Here is an 18,062-nt window from a genome sequence, read left to right as displayed (position 1 = left end):
TGGAGGGACGGACTCGCTGTGGACGAGACCCTGGACAGCCGAGAAGCGGCTCAGCGTTGTTTTCACGCTGAGCGGACCTGACGCGCCGACATCTGGCCCTTCTCAGACCCCCGGACCACTCATGGACCTGAGTCTTCCCCAGAGCAGCATCCTTGTAGGCTTGCTGCAACAAGCTGAGTGTTTCTGCTGCTGTTTTTCCAGCAAGAAGCAGAATTTAATGTTTGTGCTGCTCTGGCTTCACAGTCAATGTCGCCATTTTGGAAAAAGCGCAGACCGCCGCTGCACTCTGTTACTATAAATAGCTCCTGACAGGCGTCAGTGTCGCTCTGGGAGCTCAGATTTCTCACAGATGTGCACGAGGCTTACCTGCAGCACATCTGACGGCCAGAAGTCCAAACTCATTATTATTATTGTTTTCTGACCTTATTCCGGTTTCTTTTGGGAACCCCCTCATATACAAAAATACTTTCAAAAAATAAAATATTTACAAAATAAAAGATTTACAACAACTGTCCTTCACTGTAATTTAATAAAATACAGAAACACTGAACAACCAAATAACAGGACAACAGTCCTTTACTGCAGTGCTATAAATGCCACATTATTTCTGAAAACCACTCTTCCTTGGCATGTCCCTGTTTTCCTTGGACTTTTTCTTTTCCTGGTGTCTCAACTCACAGATGCTTTTGTTTAAGGATGTGTGTATGTCAGAAATCCTGGGTGTTTCTGAACAACTGCATCTGTACAAGATAAAATAAGAGAGACATCGACGAAGTTAGACTCTGTTGCAAAGAAAGATACGGTGGAACCCAGTCACAGTTGATGGTACTGAAGTATTTTGGTCAGTAAGAGCACCTGTACTGTGTGTTACTGTACTGGGTATTGGAGCCCTTCTAAGACTATTATGGGAGATCCATTCAATGCTGATCAAATATTTTAATGTATTCTAATCAGATACAGAAATTGATTTTTATCTAAAAGAATGTCAAGGCTGTTCAAGCCTTTTATTCGTCCATCTGTTGTGTACACTTCAGTCCAAAAGTGTGTATTGCCCTTTACCATATCACAATAACTTTGCAATATAAATTAGTTAAAAATATATTCCTACTGTTTTACCAAGTAAAGCTTTAAGTTTCTTGGGATCCAGAGGCTGGCGTCTTTCTGCAGATGGATGGACCTTACTGAGCCCTCCTGTCAGGTTAGACTGAAGCAGGACGTCGGTGCTGAACAGGCCCAGCAGGAGGGCCTTTCCTTGGCCTGTGGGTTGTGCCTTAGCAGTTTCCCAACAGTGGACAGACACTTCAGTGCAGCCATCGGTCCCCAGTTTCACCTCATCAACTGTAAGAACGAAAGACAAACACAAGAATAAAAAAACAAAGAACATCACCAGTGACAGAGTGTTTTTAATTTATCATGACAGAAATGTCCTCACTGCTGGTTTGGGAGGAGATGGTAGAGCAACACTCAGACTGGCTTTCAGCTTCACAGCTTGAGCTCTCTGCGAGCTTCTCTGAAATGAGGGTATCACCGCAGCCAGAAGTGAAGGGATTTCTGGAAAAGAAGGCCCAGCCAATTAACCACAACACGACTCCAAGCAAGTTGTAAATACATAACCTAAATGGAAACAAAATACACCTATGCTCATTTTTGGTGTCTGAAAGTGAAAAAAAAAATGTGTTGGTGAGGGCTTCTGAAGGCATCGCAGGTATTCTGCTACACCAACTTGCCTCAGTGGACCGTTGTGGGAAACCCTGCTCCAGTGTGACTGGAGAAGCCCTACACTACATTTAGAATTTCCCCTAACATGTAGACAGTTATATCTTTAAGAATTCCACCAAAAATGAGCAGACTGCTTTCAATCTAAAAGAATAATAATAAAAAAACAGACAGATACCTTTAATTGCCATGTTGCGCAGCCGAGTGTTCTCCTTATGCAAAGCCTTGACTTGCATCTCAAGTTCTTTACTGGCTGAGAGGATCGTGCCTCTGCAGGTCTCGGAGTCGGTTATGCTGCGTTCACACCGGACGCGTCGCGGGCGTCGTCGGCGCTCGGGACGCCTCGAAGCTGACGCTTGTGACGCTTCAAGCACGACGCTTGACACCAGGTGGTCACAAAGCTCACGACGCTCATGACGCTCTTGATGCGCGTCAGTTTATCGGCGCGCTGGAGGCTGATTTCTGTTTCCAGCTATGGCGGATCGCATCAGGAGAGCGGCTCGGCTTTATTTGTTAATTAAAGCTAGACCGCGTCGTCGTCGGAAAAGTGGCTATTGGCTGCTCTGCTCCTCTCTGCTCTGCAGCAGCAGGGGGCGCTGCTGAGACTGACCGCTGTGAGCGCTTTGGGACGGGGGAGGGGCTCACGCAGCACCCGCTGCTCATGGACGACAGCAACGAGACGTCCTGTCACGTCTCCACAGCAGCAGGAAAGGTCGCTAGGTTTGTCGCTAGTTGCTTTTGACAAAAAAAAGTCGCCAAGAGGCTTTGGAAAGTCGCCAGATTTAGCGAGAAAGTCGTCAAGTTAGCAACACTGGCCGGCCCGCATCGGCCCTCAGATCACTCGTAGTGACGTAGCAGCGGAGGGATCGTCTCTGATTGGTTGACGCCCAGCGGCAGCGCGTCGAAAGTTCAGTTTTCCCAACTCTCAAAAAGCGACGCTCACGACTCTCCTGACGCCGGGGACGCGCGTCGTGGGCGTCGACGCTCGAAACGCTGGAAAAGCGACGCTCCTGACGCGCCGCCCGCCGCTCCACGACGCTCGTCCACCATAGACTTTGCATAGAAAAGCGCCGCTCACGACGCTTGCGACGCGTCTGGTGTGAACGCAGCATTACTCTCTTCTCTGACGGCCCTGTTCTCTTCTGCCAAGGCCTCCGAGGACGACGCCGCTGGTGCGAGGTCAGGTTCATCCTGGGCAAGAACTTCTAACTCTGACTGCCTTGCTGCTTTGAGTTTGTAGTTTTTCTGTTGGGTAAAGAAAGAAGAAAGAGAGGAGGGAGGATTAGGGAGAATAATAATCATAATAATAATAATAATCTTCTTCGGTCCCTAAGGGTTTGACAAGTCTGGCTTACAATGAATAAAATGAAACATGAATGAAACAACAATGTGAATAAACAGTCACACTGGCAGAAATGTAAATATATTCTCAAAATATCTACCACCAAAATAACCCTATGACCTTTTTCGAAACCGGTTCTACAGTTTCCTCCTCTTTTTCATCAAGAAAAGGTTAGTTGGGTACCCTCAGTCTTTTCTTGCTTTTAGGCAGGTCCTCTTGCAAGAGTTTTCGCTCCACAGTGCGAAGTGTCGACTCCTGATCTGTTGGTTTAAAAAAAAAATATATTAATTATTATATAAATAAAAAATTAATACACTTTAATGCACCTGGCTTACATGATATCAAATAGTGTATTTTACTGTCCACTTTTGTGCTTTTGCAATTTTTATATTACCTACCCCCTCCAGCGCTTTGCTTTTAACATCTCTTTATTTATAGCACGCTAAATGTTGCTGCAATGTAGGCGTCAGTCACTACTTTTTAGAAAGAGTTTAATGTTTCACGGCTAACTAATGGCCGTGGCTAGCTAACGGCCATTCGAGTCCCGATTTAACGGTTAACTGACGAGCTAGTCATTGTCCCGGAGCTCATACACGAACGCTACTCAACTGCTATCACGACTAATAAAGAAGAAGAAAAAATAGCGCTACACTGAGCTGCCAGCCGCTCAGTGTTGGCTGGTTCGACAGGCCACCGTCAGCAGGCTTCTTGCCTCCCATGATGCAGCACTCGACAAGATACTCCGTCTGAGAGTTCAACTTTTCAGGGTGGAAGTCTACTATCCAGCGCACGGGGACGATGCTCAGTGCATCTTTATCCTTCCCCTTTGTCCAGCTAACAAGCGCAGACTTCATCTTTCTTTTTTTTCCAAGAGTGTCTGGCTGCAGACCTCCACTGGCAGCCGGCTAACGGCTAACGGCTAACGGCTAGCGGCCGCTCCACTGCGAAGCGAGGCCACCGCCACTGTGGGACGGACATGTCGTAATCCACTTTTTTTTCCAGTATTAAGCGTCTGATTGGCTCTTCCACCTCCGGCTCCTCCTCCAACTGGACCCTCTCTTTTTTTTTCTCCTGGCGAGTATTGAGCTTTGGAGCGTAATGTCACAAAAAAGGGGCGGAGCCATTTTTAATGTTTATCCGCCATTTTGAAGGGGTACTACAAATGCGCTGCAGTGCAAACCCATTAGAAGTTGGAAAAGTAATGACAAAAATGGTTCTAAACTGCTGTGTTGCTGGTTGTAAGGCTCACTGGCATGACCGGAAGGGCAAAAAAATAGATAATGGGCTCTCTTTTTTTGGTTTTCCCGCTTGGAAGCACCTTATTATGTTACTAAAAGGCAGCGACTTGCCTGGATCGCTGCTGTTAGACGTGTGGACATAAAGTTCGATGTCATCCCAAGATATCTCTTGATATGTTCCACACATTTTCATTCTGGTAAGTTCTTGGTATTGGTAATGAATAAGTTACTCTGTCATAAATTACTCTGTCAGTTAAACAAGCTACACATGGCTAATTAATTATTCTAAACAAAGCCCTCCTGCTGCCACTCCCCATCCTGGCAGTCCGACTGACATTTTAGTGAGTTTTTCCACAATCATAGCATCACCTCTCAGGTGGAGGTAAATCAGGAGGAGCTCTCTGGAAGAATTAAAACGGGAATTAAAGGAGAAAAGGGAAACGCTGTCTGGAGGAAGCTGCAGCAGCGATGAACAGCGTCATCTGGACGAAAGGACCCGGCTGAGGTCTGAACAGATTATAGATCCGTTAATTTAACCCTGATGTTACAAATAATGACGCTGACTCACGTTACACAGCTCAGAGTTTTATTGTTTCGTTTAATTATGTCTCAGAGCCAGACAGCGGCACTGTGGCCAGGTCTGCTCCCCACAGCGGGACGGTCCCACCGAGACACACCCAGCACCGGACCGGTGCCGAGCAGGACCCCGGACCGAACAGGACACAGGACCGAGTGGACCCGGGACTCAGGCCACCGAGGGCGGCGCGTGCCACCTGCTGTCGGTGCAGCTTAAATTAAAGAATAGAAGTCTTAATAAAATGTTTGACTAAACGTCCTCTGTCTGTATTTTATCTCCCTTTAGCTGTTACGTTATTTTCTGGGCTGCTGGCTTCACACCACTGAGTAAATTAATAATTTGCTACACTTCAGAGTTTATTTACATTTCAGTAGCGGTTCTTCAGGTCCTGTCTCCTCGGTCCAGCCAGTCCAGGCTCTGCTGGTTTCCACGTCGGCTCCTCTCGTGGCGCCGGCGCATCAAAAGTAACTCTATCTATCACCCAGTGCAATATTGTTTAAAATTGCCAAAATAAAGTCCCATCTTTTCGGGGCTAAACAGCAGTGGGTCTGAAGCTGCTCCGCAGCAGCGTGTGCGTCTTTGCGCTCTGTTAAAACAGCTCCTCTCCGTGGCAGGATGGACTCAGCGAAGTTATTGAAAGTTAAAAATCCTTCATTAATACCACAAGAGGGGGTATTGCTAGATGTTCTGTAAGGGCATTATTTTATTTTTTATTCTTTCACTTTTTAATCTGCACTGATTATGTGCTGCTTCTGCTTTACGGCGTGTTTGAGATGTGCTTTTCACGCTCCGCCAGGTTTTTTTCTGCACTACACCGTAAATCCACACTGAGTCAAACTTGCGTACACGATGTCAGACCTGTCCTGAGATGTCGTAAGAACGAGGTATCCTAATTGTGCATCCGGACGCAATCGGTCGCGGTAGCAACTCTTTTCTTTTGCATTTTCAAGTGTTGTCATAGTTTGTTTTGATTTCTCTACCCCTTCAAAATGGCGCCGTCGTCCTATAATGCATTGCGCGGTGACGTCGGTTCCAAAGCTCAATTCTGCCATTCCATAAACCATTGCGGTTCGGGTCGTCACGACAACAGCTGGCTTCACCAATCAGATACATTGCTTTTGCCACTATAGGATTCTGGGTAGTGTAGTTTGTTTTTGCTCTTGGTTGCTCATGGTGTAATAACAAAATACTCCAAGAGGAAGATGTCTTCATTTTTTGATCCTGTTGATTATAATATATCATTCCTCTCACCCACATTGTGCTCTGTGTAAATCAATACATAAAATAATGACTGTCATGCAAAATCTGATTTGAGTTGGAGTATTGTTGATGAAGCTCTGTAAATAATGTAATGCAGATGCACGCACACACACACACACATATATATATATATATATATACATTTATGTACTATGTATATATACATATATTCATTTATTTTCAAATACATAGCAGCATGGGGGTGGCAGCCTAATGCTACATATATATGTAGCAATATGCTGCCACCCCCATGTTTCTACATATTTTCAAATATATGGCACTCTTTCACATATATTGAGATGTACTCTCTAATATATTGCAATGCAAATTGTATTATATTGCAATATATTTTTGTTTCGTAAGGGTACAGCGGAGTTTGTGTGCTCCCTACCATCCACAAACCAACGGGCTGGTTGAAAGAATGACTGGTTCCATTCAGAGGTGAGTATTGCAGCTGTATTTCAGTATATCTCCTTGCTTCGGGCTCGCACTGAACATTCTCCTGCATTGTGAACATGCAGGTCACAACTCTGTTCCACAAATGTCAAAACAATGGGCATGTTTACATGGACCACGTATAAGCGGGTTATACGTGAAGCGGATTGTAAAATGTGTCACGTAAACACCGAGTGGAGCGGATTGTATTTTGGAGCCGATTGTAGGAGGCGGTCTACGCCGATCGACAATCCGCTCCGTGTCCCTCGTAGACGAGTCTGACAGCGGAGCGGACTGAACTGGGGGAGTGTTTGTTCTGCCTGTTAGGGATATACTTTAATTAGCACTACTACTATGGAATATTTGTATTAACTGCACATTAGGCCTCTCCTGAGAGAAGAACACCAAGGTTATAAGATGCTCTGCTAAGGTGTAAACATACCCACACGCTCTGGAGAAACCAACACACACTCACTAGTGTTCCAAACATCCTGGATCAGGATGTCAGCTCTCGGTTGGCAGCTGACATCAAGATCAAATTGTCCAATAGCGAACAAAGTCCAGCCTCTCTGTCGGCCCCGCCCAGAAGAACATGGAATAAAAACTCTGATTCATCAACAATCAGGATCCTTTCGGGGCGAAATACTTGGTATCTTTCCCTGTAAGGTCCAGCTGAGCATTACGTCTGGCTGTACTTAAATAAATGGTAATAATCTGAAGTCAGTCGTTTTGGCATTCTTTATACCAAGCATAGAATAAGAGAACCGGGTGGAGTCAGCGGGACGGAAGTCCTGGCTCCAACAGTTGGTGCCGTGACCCGGATCCTTCTTGGCATTAGGTCATTCGGAACCACGATCTTTCAGACGGGCCTGTCTTCACCACCCAACGACAAAGGAGCTCCAACAAAAGAGGTGAGCAGAAAGCCTTTTCTAAAGTTTCTGCCGGACTTCGGTCTGTTTGTCGTTTGGGCGGAGATCAGAGGTCCGGAAGAAAAATCCTAATATTCGTAAGTGATGACTCTTTAGTCCTTTCTCTCTATATAGCCACATGTAATGTATAAATCACATAAAACACACATAGGGAAAGTTAATAAGTGTCCGACCTAAATTCTAATTGGAAAACATAAGGACTCAAATGATTCTGGGAATCGGCCCTCTGGAAAAACGACGGGTGTCCGAAAATTCTTGAAAAATCCTAGTCTGGGACTAGGTAGACCTGGGACTTTACACGCCTGCAAATTTTAGAAAAGCCCTAGTCAGGGACTAGGTCGGTCTGAGACCGCCGGTGCGTATCACCGAAGACATCTGGCCTGGGACGTGGGGTCTGGGACCCAAGGGAGTCAGGGACTCGCCGATAGAGAAGAAGAAGAAAGAAGAAGTTAAGAGAATAAGTGAAGAGGAAATAAGGACACAGGGACAGATCTTCATCTTTATTGTTTTTCACATCAGCTGTGGGGGGTTCCTGTGCTCTGAAGCGAAGTAAACCCTCGGGGCTCAGGCCCTTGCACGGGGGTCTCCAGGCACAGTTCTGGGGGACATTGTGGTTGGTGATAGTGCAAAACAATAAAAACGGGCATAATTTGACTCGGCTACCAGAGGACACTGACTGAGTCTGTTGTAAATGGGAGACCAGAGGGGCTGAGAGAAGGTTATGTAGCACTCGTGTCACTAATTCCCAAGTAACCACGATCACTGGACCAGTTCTAGGTTCGAATTGAGTGGGGAAAATGGAAATAACACACCAGGAATCACTGATGACTAAAGCCGGCAACTTTACTTAAGCTTTCACAAAACAAATGAACAATCACACAATCATGAAATAAACACGTCTTTTTTCCTTTTAAGAACGAGCAAAGTTTTAACTCAGTATTATTTGAAAAGATTCTTGAATTCTAATTTGGTTTCTAATAGAAACGATGTTAATTCCTACTTTTTTTTTCTATTTTTGGACCGGTCAAAATAAATTATTCTATTTTGTCTCAAATGAAATAAATAATGCCTACTTAATTCGATTTTCTTTGAGTTAACTCTTATTTTAGATCTTTGTATTGCAAGTAAATGGAATCTTATAAATCACCTCCTTTTCAAGTTAATTTAGTTTTCCCCTTTTTCACTTTTGCTTCCTTTACAGAACACAAAATATGTCACCAATTGACATCACAATACAAAAAGAAATATCAAACTGATCAGTGTCAAATTCACAGTTCCAAGTTTATCCTGAGTCCCGGTGCTGTCTCAGCCTGAGTCTTCACTCAGCGAGTGGGAGAACGTTCCAGATCCTACCGCAGAAGCTCAGCTCAGCCGAGCTGAGCTGGACTGATGCAGTGATGGTGCTGCACGGAGACGACCGTTCAAATCCTCGTAGGTGCTGAATCCTGGGTCAGGCTCGCCATTCCGGACGTCATCCACGTGCGCCGCTTCCTCGTGGTGCTGCTGTGCACACAGCACAGATCGTCTGCAGCTTCACCACGCTCCCAAGCTCTCCCGGGCGGGTCAGAAACCTGGCCTGCATGACAGGCCGGACACAAAATAAAGTCTTTTAAACCAAATCTTAAATTGAGCAGTTCTTTAAGTTGCATCATCATGAATTGAAATAAAAAAAGGAAAAGAAATGGCGCTGCAGCGTCTCTGCTCAGCACGCATGCACAATCATGAGGACTTAAACACAACAGAAAACATCACAAACTCACCAAAACCGGTGATCCAGAGGCATGTGAAACGATCCCCGTTTCACAAAGTGTGTTTTTATCCCTTTTAACGCTTTTTTCTCCTTTTCTCGCTGCGCAGTCCTGCAGCTCTCCTCGCTCCTTAAGCAGCACGGAGTTTCAGCGTCTTTTTTCAAAGTTGTATCATAACCCCAAAAAATATATTAAATCAATTATTTAAATTCTTCAAATTGCAAAAATAAAAAAAATTATTGTTTTTTAAGGTTCAAGCCAATGAATTAAATAAAATATTTATTCAAATTAATAGCTGTTTCCTTTTTCTTCAATTCTAAAACTTTATTTAAACCGGGGGTTACAGTTAGCAAGACTTCCCAGTTCTACGGGACTAAAAGTGGAAATACTCTCAAACTGGCGACTCGGGCCTGGGCCACCCCAGGTAGAACCAGAGCCCTCTGCCTCCCCGGCGCGGTGGACAGCGGGACCCCATGTCCCCCACTGGAGACCACATCAGACAACACGAGCAGTGTGTGTGGAACCTTTATCGGCGTGGTGTGTGTTTTCACTGAATCTGTGGCAGTAGGCCCAGGGGACACTGCCCACTGAGCAATAGACGGCTAGTAGACGTCTAGTATTTTTTTAGACCTCATTTCAACCGTCTAGATTCCGTCTGTTTTTAGACGGAATTTAGACGTTGCAGTTTAATCAATTATTCTATAATTATTTATTAAAAAAAACAACTGTAAGGTGCATAGCTAACCTCCAAATACTGAACTAATATAATTATGAAAGCCGTTGAGCAATATACAGTATAGTATAAATATAGCCGAGATTTAGACGTCTAAATCTCTACCGCATTTCAACGTCTAGATATAGACCGAATCTAGACAACTGAATTTAATCCATCATTCAGTACTTTAAACAATAACTACACGTTGCAAAACTGATCTCTAAATATTGGATTGAGATCATTTTAATAGCCATACTCGTTATAAGGTATAGTTTAGATGTAGACGTCTAAAATCCCTCATTTCAGCGTCGATAATTACACCATTCAATTTATTTTACATCTTTAGAATACAGGAAAACAAAAATCTGATGGAAGAGCCAACTCTTTGAAGTGCACAGCTTTCACAGTAGAGTGATCGGTGTTTTCGCGTTATTCCATCAAAACGTATGAAACCTCCACAAAACCTTCGGTAAATCTGAAAGCCCAGATCCTGCTGAGCACTCGACAACAAAGTTTGTGGCTGAAATTCCCTTAGATGATTAGATGTCGGTTGTGTTTTCTCAGCCTCTGTAACGCTGACTGCCGCCATGTTGCTTTCGTTGTTGACAAAAACCTCTTTGGTGTACTACGCTCACGTGACGCACCGTGCAACCACTTCTGGGAAAACGCTATTCTGCTCAAAGAGAAGTAGTCCGTGATAAAACTTAACTACTTTACAGTCTTGTGGAGATTGTACGACCATAACCTGAAAACGCCTTCAACTTGTGCCTGTGGACTGCGCTACTTCCAACTGTGAAATCCTTGTGCTCATGTGCTCCACTGTACTGAAACAACGGCGGAAAAGTTGGTCGAAGAAGTGCTGTTTCAGGCATACAGAGGTGGGTGTCGAAGCAACTACTACAGAATTTTTTTTATTTTTGCAATGTTTGGTCCTTTTACCGTCATTCATTAATTTAGCATTTGCTTATTTTAATTAAGGGCCTGCTCTCTCTGTAGGAATTGATGTTAAAAGCTTCTGCTTCGGCTATTTTCAAAACATTTTACTGTTTAACTTCGAAGACGAGATATATTCAGATGCCAATACTTGACCATAATACACATAATTCACCATAATTCATAATACAATAGGCAGCCACATTTGCAGTTTTTCTTCATTTGTTCTATTGCTTTGTTTGCAGAAGCAATTCGGAAGAATTTTAAGGAGGCTACAGACGACCAAATCCGCTTGGCCATGGGATTCTATTTCAAACAGGCCCCAGCTCGGACTGGTGGAGGGGGTTACAGGAGACCCAGGACACCAGTGGTGTAGTTTTATTTTAAAGGTTTGGTTTGCAGCAATTAAACAAACAAACAAAAATATATATATAAAAAAAATGTTGTTGTTGTTATTGTTATGGTTTTAATTTTGTATTTACAAGTTGTTGTATTTTTTCACCACAATGTGTATGTGACCCACCTCCAGAAGGGTTAATAAATAAAATCCATTAATTTGCAGTCATTATTTAATTATTTCCTTATGTTTATAAGTGTTTTGTATTTTACTTTGAAAAACCTGAAGTTTATTTTGAAGACCGGAAGTAGTAGGCCGCGCTAGTGAAGCAGTTTAACCTCACTAATGCACAGATGGAGCACGCCACTTCACTTCCGCGTGAGAGAGAAAAACGGGAAAAAAGGTATGGAAACTGTACAATTTCGCAGTCAAACTGAGAAATGAAGTAGTTGTTGATACCATGCTCCGAAAACTCCGTTTCAGAGAGAGGAAAAACCGTCGTTGAAGCACTTTCCGGCCGCGTTTCTCCTGAAAAATCCATTGGTAAGCTTGCCGCTGCGTGTTGCAATGTGTGTGTGTATGTGGAGATGTGAGGTGACCATGCTGTTTCAATTAAGGGTGTTTTGTACATCTTAAGTTGTTTTTGTTTCATGTTTTGCACTTAAACACATTTATATTAATGGATTGATGGTGAAATTTGACTGGAATGAGCACATTATGAGAGTTTCACTGTGTGAAATGCCTCATCTTTTGCACATGTGATGCGAAGTTAAAATGTTTTCAGAATGAGTACAAGAAGTCATTTTAAGTTCATTTAAGTTGCTTAGAAGCAGCAAAGCTGTAATTTAAGTTAGTTAGGTTATGAGAACTGATGTATTTCAGTGAAAATCTCTTCTCTGATGTTAAAAACTAGAAAATGAGAGAAACACATGAGGAAGCACATGTTATGCCTTCATGTAGAAGTAAGAATTTCTTGGTTGAATGAAATCTTTAAAACATTATTCCTTTGAATTTGAATTGATTAAAATACATTTTGACATGATAAACTCTTAATTGTTAAGATTAATTATGGTTTTCAGCGTGTAACCCATAGTATTTTGATTCCTGTTTCATAAAGATTATCAGTGTTGTACAACCACCTTGAACTGAACATTTAGGTGATCATTTGAAGAGGTTCTATGCATTGAATTGGATTGTAAACCTGTTTTCTAAATACAGGTCAGGTTCTATTGTGATGCTTGGAAAGAGTGAAGCTTCAGCTTTCATGTCTGACGAAGCTGATGAGCGATCCAACTGATGGCGAGCTCCCAGTCCACCTTCGGTGCTTCAAGCAGAACTTTTAATTCCGCCACACCACTTAACGGATTAAGTGGTAGGATTTGTGTCAGTCCAACTGACCGGCAGCAACGAAAGCCTTCCTTGGATATCCTGGAATCTTGACTTTTGACTTTTGGATCCAAACCACCGAGGAACACTCCCATTTGGACATTTATTTATTTTATTTTATTTCTTAGCATATGGGCCCAAGGTTGTAATGTTATTGTGTTTAGTATTGTTAAGATCTTTGTGGAACTAAAGAGTTTCAAATCATTCTGCCTCTGTGTCCAGTGGTTATTGTTTCACTCGGCTCCTACGAACCTAGTATGAGACGTGTACATACCCTGAAGTTGGTTACATTTAAAAAAAAAAAAAAAATGTTTCTTATATTTTGTCGGTAGTTTGTATTAGAGTTTGTGCTTCTCTTTTCAAGTGGTGTAAAGAAATTAAAAATATTTTTTGGACATTCATATTTTTGAATTTTGTTTAAAAGGTATTGGTTTTGATTACAGTACTAATGGTTAAAAAAGGAGCTCAGATTAAAAAAAATGTTAAAATACAGGTTTCTGGTGAATAATAAAAAAATTGCAATGGCTGCGTTTTTATTAGAATATCAATACGTTCAATAGACGTCTATAAGACGAGTAGTTTTTGTAAGGGGTTTAGATCTGGTACAAAAGTAAATGTCTAGCAAACGTCTAAATTTATACGTCTATAAATAGACGTTCATTAGCGGTTATTTAAACGTCTAAGATCAGAAGAGGTGTACGAATTTGGTATATAAATGAACGTCTAATAAACGTCTAAGTTTAGACGTCTACAAATAGACGTATATTAGTGGTTATTTAAACGTCTAAGATGAGATGAGGCGTACAGACGTAGACGGCTAAAAGACGGCTAATGCTTAGACGTCTAAAAGACGTCTAGCTTAGACCGCTAAAAAACTTTCATTTTTAGACCACTGGTAGACCAATTTTAGACTAGACGTCGAAGAACAATTAGACGTCATTTAGACGTCATTTAGACCGAAAAATGCTCGGTGGGTGGTAGAGCAGATCCTCCTATCTTGACACTCACTCGGTTGCTGTATGGCGCTTGACCTCTTGGCTTGAGTCTATGGCCTCGCCAGACGTGGGGACATCGGTAGAGCAGAACCTCACTCCTTGACACTCACTTGATCGCAGTGCCGTTTGCCCTCTAGTAGCGAGTCTATCACCTCCCTAGACGAAGAGGATACTGGGAGAACTGACCCTCATACCTTGAGATTCGCTCGACCGCAGAAAGGCGTGTGACCTCTTGGCTTTTGAGTCTCTCACCTCCTCTGAATCAAAAACCACTGCTGGAAGCAGTTCAGTGTGTGTGTGGCAGTCCTTGCCTAAATATATTTTTGTGTAGAACTTAGGTTTAAAGGTTATTGACGGAGTGCAAACTAACTGAAAAACCTGTAGATATATGCGGCTCTAACACAGGGAGCTGAGGTAAAAGAGAAGTTAATGCTAAAGTGTAAAATTCTGGTTAAAATAACTGCAATCAAACAAATTAAAACAGTGTTTTGAGTCAAGCGACTATTAAAATTAGGTCAAAAGAATTCGTAAATTGTGTAACTTGGTAATTTACTTCACCTCGACAGGTGTAGAAGAGCAACAGAATGAAAGACAAAACTCTTAAGTGTTGGCAGGAACAGCAGCCAGACAGCCTGGGAGGCCTGATGTTCAAAATTCATCTTAAACGAAACACCAGACTGACCAAGAAAGATCAGGGACCGGCGTTAGAACGATTGACTGAAAGGGCAGAACAGCCTCAGACAGAGGAGAGCTGGGAACACCAGAGGGCCGCCTCCAGAACCGCTGAGGAGACAAAACCTGATGAACAGCAACAAGGAAAAAAGAGAGAAGGGACTTCTCTTTTCAGAGGACAGAGAGAGAGAGAGAGAGGGAGAGAGAGAGAGAGGGAGAGAGAGAGAGAGAGAGAGAGAGAGAGAGGGAGGGAGAGAGAGAGAGGGAGAGAGAGAGAGAGAGAGAGGGAGAGAGAGAGAGAGAGAGAGAGAGAGGGAGAGAGAGAGAGAGAGAGAGCAGACAGGCGGCTGGCAGTAAACACGCTCGAGCCGACCTTGAGAGAGCGAACACACACACACACACACACACACACACACACACACACACACACACACACACACACACACACAGGTGGTGACCATCCAAGTGGGAACATTTAAACACTCACACTGACCCATACAGGAAGCTTGGACTGGATCTCACCTCGAGAAGATCCAGTAATTTTAATCTTCACGTTGCCAGTGAAGTTCTACAACTTTAAAGTTTTCAGATTTGAGACCAGTGATCCCAGTCTTTAAAATGACTCGCTTAAACCTTTCAATAGCTTAATATTTAGTAAAGAGACTCTAAAACCAGACATCAGGCCTTGAGTGACAATAATTAAGAGTGAATGAATAAGAACACAGAACTGTCCTGGGAGCAGACCGGGCCACGACTGTTTAAAAGCCAAAGATGAAATATTTCTATCATTAACAACAGGTAACATAAAAACAACATTTCTAACCAGCCCTCACAGAGTTGGTGGCCACATAGAAGTCATTTTAGAGAATTTGAAAATAGAAATAATCTAACTAAATATAATGGAAATAAAATAAAATAAAATAAAATAAAATAAAATAAAATAAAATAAAATAAAATAAAATAAATCAATAAATAAATCAATAAATAAATAAATAAAGGGAAATGAAAAACTGCAAAAGTTATCACAATATGCAAATCTAGAAACAGACACCAGGTCAGTCATTAAGGTCTGTCTCTTTCCAAAACCGTAGAAAGTTTTTTTATTCACTGATCAGATAAATCTGCTGCCAAACTCAAACTGCAGTGAAAACTAAAACAGACTCAGATCACAGAGATCCACTGGATCACTGGAGTGAAAAGATCAAACCAAACTTTACTTATGGACAACTTTTCCTGTAATACAGGCCGTGACAAAACTGACCCCTGACCCCCCCACCGACACAAGGGGGGTATCAACCTCAGGAACCTCCACAACAACCAGCCCCCAAACCGTCCCATGATGCCCTGGGGGGCCGAGGTCCTACCGGGGGGGGGAAGTAGCTGACTGTGTCAAACCAAAATAATTCCTGCTGTAGAACTGAACATGACCTGGAAAAATCCTGGACTCCTCACTAACCTGACCTGGAACACCACACAGCACAACACACCAGCCACACACACCCTCAATACACACACCCTCAATACACACACCCTCAACACACACACCCTCAATACACACACCCTCAACACACACACCAGCTGGAATATTTTCCAGGAAAAAACTGAGCTGTGGCCACTTTATAAAGAAATGAAAACACAAAGTGAGGTTCTGAACTGGAGCAGACGTTTCTCCTCCGACTGTCCTGTGGATCTGCTGGTGAAGGTCGCGATAGCGACCATGAAGGACAAATAATCTGTTGAAGAGAAACACACTGACAGTATTTTCCCTGATGGTAGAATCAGGCGGCGTCTCTGAGACAAAACATCCCATCAGCTGATACAAACAGCAGCTCAGCTCACACCGGCAGAGGTCAGAGGTCAGAGGTCAGAGGTCAGGGATATGGTGGGACAGGCTGAGACGTCCCGGTGAGACTCCTCTCCACGAGGCTTAGAAGCAATGGGAGCCGTGGATCAGAAGCCTCAGGACGTACATGTCCCCCGTCCACACCCCACACTGGACCTGCAGCTCCTGAACCCTGACCCGGGACCCGCCGGCCTCTGGGAAGCAAAAGAAGATCTGATCACCCAGGAAGGCACAGCGGGGTCAACAGTGGAGAACATCTACGTTGGACCAGAAGGCGTGGCCGCTGCACTGAATCTACTACATTAAAAGAAGTTATCAGAGGTAAACGGATCTCTCTTGGGACAGTAATTAAATAAAAAAAAAAAAAAAAACTTAAAGAACTTAAGAATTATCCAAAAGGGCTGCGGAAAAATAACAGCGAGAAATAAGATCCTCAAGTAATGATTAGAATGAAAGAAACTACAAATCAAAATGTGGACATGTATAAAGAAAAGAGGATAAAATAAAGGTTGAGGTTTTAAAACATTTGTCAGGTAAGACCTAAAGCTGCAAAATGATTGTTGAAGAAAGATATGGAAAAGACAAACGATAGCATCAAAATATAGAATAACAGTACCAAAAACAAGATAAACTGACATTATATGGATTAATGCAGCATTTCAGAATTATTATAAACCTCTATTAAACTTAGCCACAACAACAAAATGAGAGAATAATAAAAGATTCTTCAACTGATTCATCTTAGCATCAGTCGGAAAACAAGAGGAAAAATATGACAGACCACAAGAAAAGGTTTTGTCGCTACTCTACTACTACTCTACTACTACTCTACTACTACTCTACTATAAATTTAAAATGACAAGAAACCAGGAAGTGCCAGTTCACCAGTATTAGAGTATTTTAAAGAAGACTTTCCTCAAACACTTCCAAATTCATTTAACTGGACACAAAAAAGTGGCAACATGACCCCTTGACCCCGGGGTCAGTCCCTCCTTAGTGGAGTAAGGAGGAACTTGTAGTAATTATTGCTTAATTTGATATTATTTTGAATATTTTTTGGGTCATTTTAGAACATTTCAATTTATTTGGGTTTTCTCGTAGAGATTTAGACAAACTTAAAGAGATGGTTTATTTGCTCACTGAGCTGATAAATGAAAGACGACAGAGTGAATATACTACTAGAGCTCAGTTTAAAATCACTTGAGAAGATCAGGCTAAAGAAATGACTGACTACATGCAAACTCTAACCTGAACCATGAAAAGTCTGTCTTCACAGGATCAGGAGGTCCGGCTCCCAGACCTGGACCAAGACCAGCCCCACCAGGGACAGTGGGGGACGAGTCCCAAGAAACAACAGGGGCTGCAACAAACCATGTGACCCAGGAGACCGACCACAGTCTGACTAGACGATAACAGAGTGACTGATGGCACAGGACTCCACGTGTCTTCACTGACCCACCGACTGACACCTGATGACATCTGAAAGACCTGGACAGAGACCCTGAGGACGACCTGGACAGAGACCCTGAGGACGACCTGGACAGAGACCCTGAGGACGAGGACGGACAGAGACCCTGAGGACGAGGACGGACAGGCCTCACAGGAGGTCTGATCAGCCGTTGTGTAGACTGGTTGTGATCTCCGGTCAGGCCTGATCACCCTGCTGGTTATCACAATCCTGGCCGTCCACTCACTTTGTGGTGGGAGGCCCAGAGGCATGATGGGAGAAGATACTAATCAAATAAAATGTGACATTATGGTGTTTGGAGCCTGAATAATCTGAGGGGAGACTAGTTTGAACATTGGACTCTGTATTGGCTGAAAAAGGTGGAGGAGCAGCATGTTGGAACAGTCTGCTGCTCAGTTCTCCAAACAACTCAACTCCTGATCAGTTTCTCACAAAGACCTTCGAAGGTCTGAGCTCAGTGTCAGAGCG

General features: G+C 43.1%; 1 protein-coding gene and 1 long non-coding RNA gene across 3 annotated transcripts in view; both read left to right on the top strand.

The window, feature by feature from the left end:
* LOC115408444 (natural resistance-associated macrophage protein 2-like) overlaps nt 1-18,062 on the top strand; it is a 918,259-nt gene that overhangs the window by 633,909 nt on the left and 266,288 nt on the right. The gene's annotated exons all lie outside the window — the stretch shown is intronic.
* On the top strand, nt 11,545-12,628 carry LOC115408475 (uncharacterized). Its single transcript, XR_003933773.1, has 3 exons — nt 11,545-11,633; nt 11,714-11,773; nt 12,449-12,628. It is a non-coding gene; the product is annotated as an uncharacterized LOC115408475 (long non-coding RNA).

Source organism: Salarias fasciatus, chromosome 20, assembly GCF_902148845.1.
Source record: "Salarias fasciatus chromosome 20, fSalaFa1.1, whole genome shotgun sequence".
Classification (NCBI taxonomy): Eukaryota; Metazoa; Chordata; class Actinopteri; order Blenniiformes; family Blenniidae; genus Salarias; species Salarias fasciatus.
This window is presented reverse-complemented; position numbering and strand designations above follow the sequence as displayed.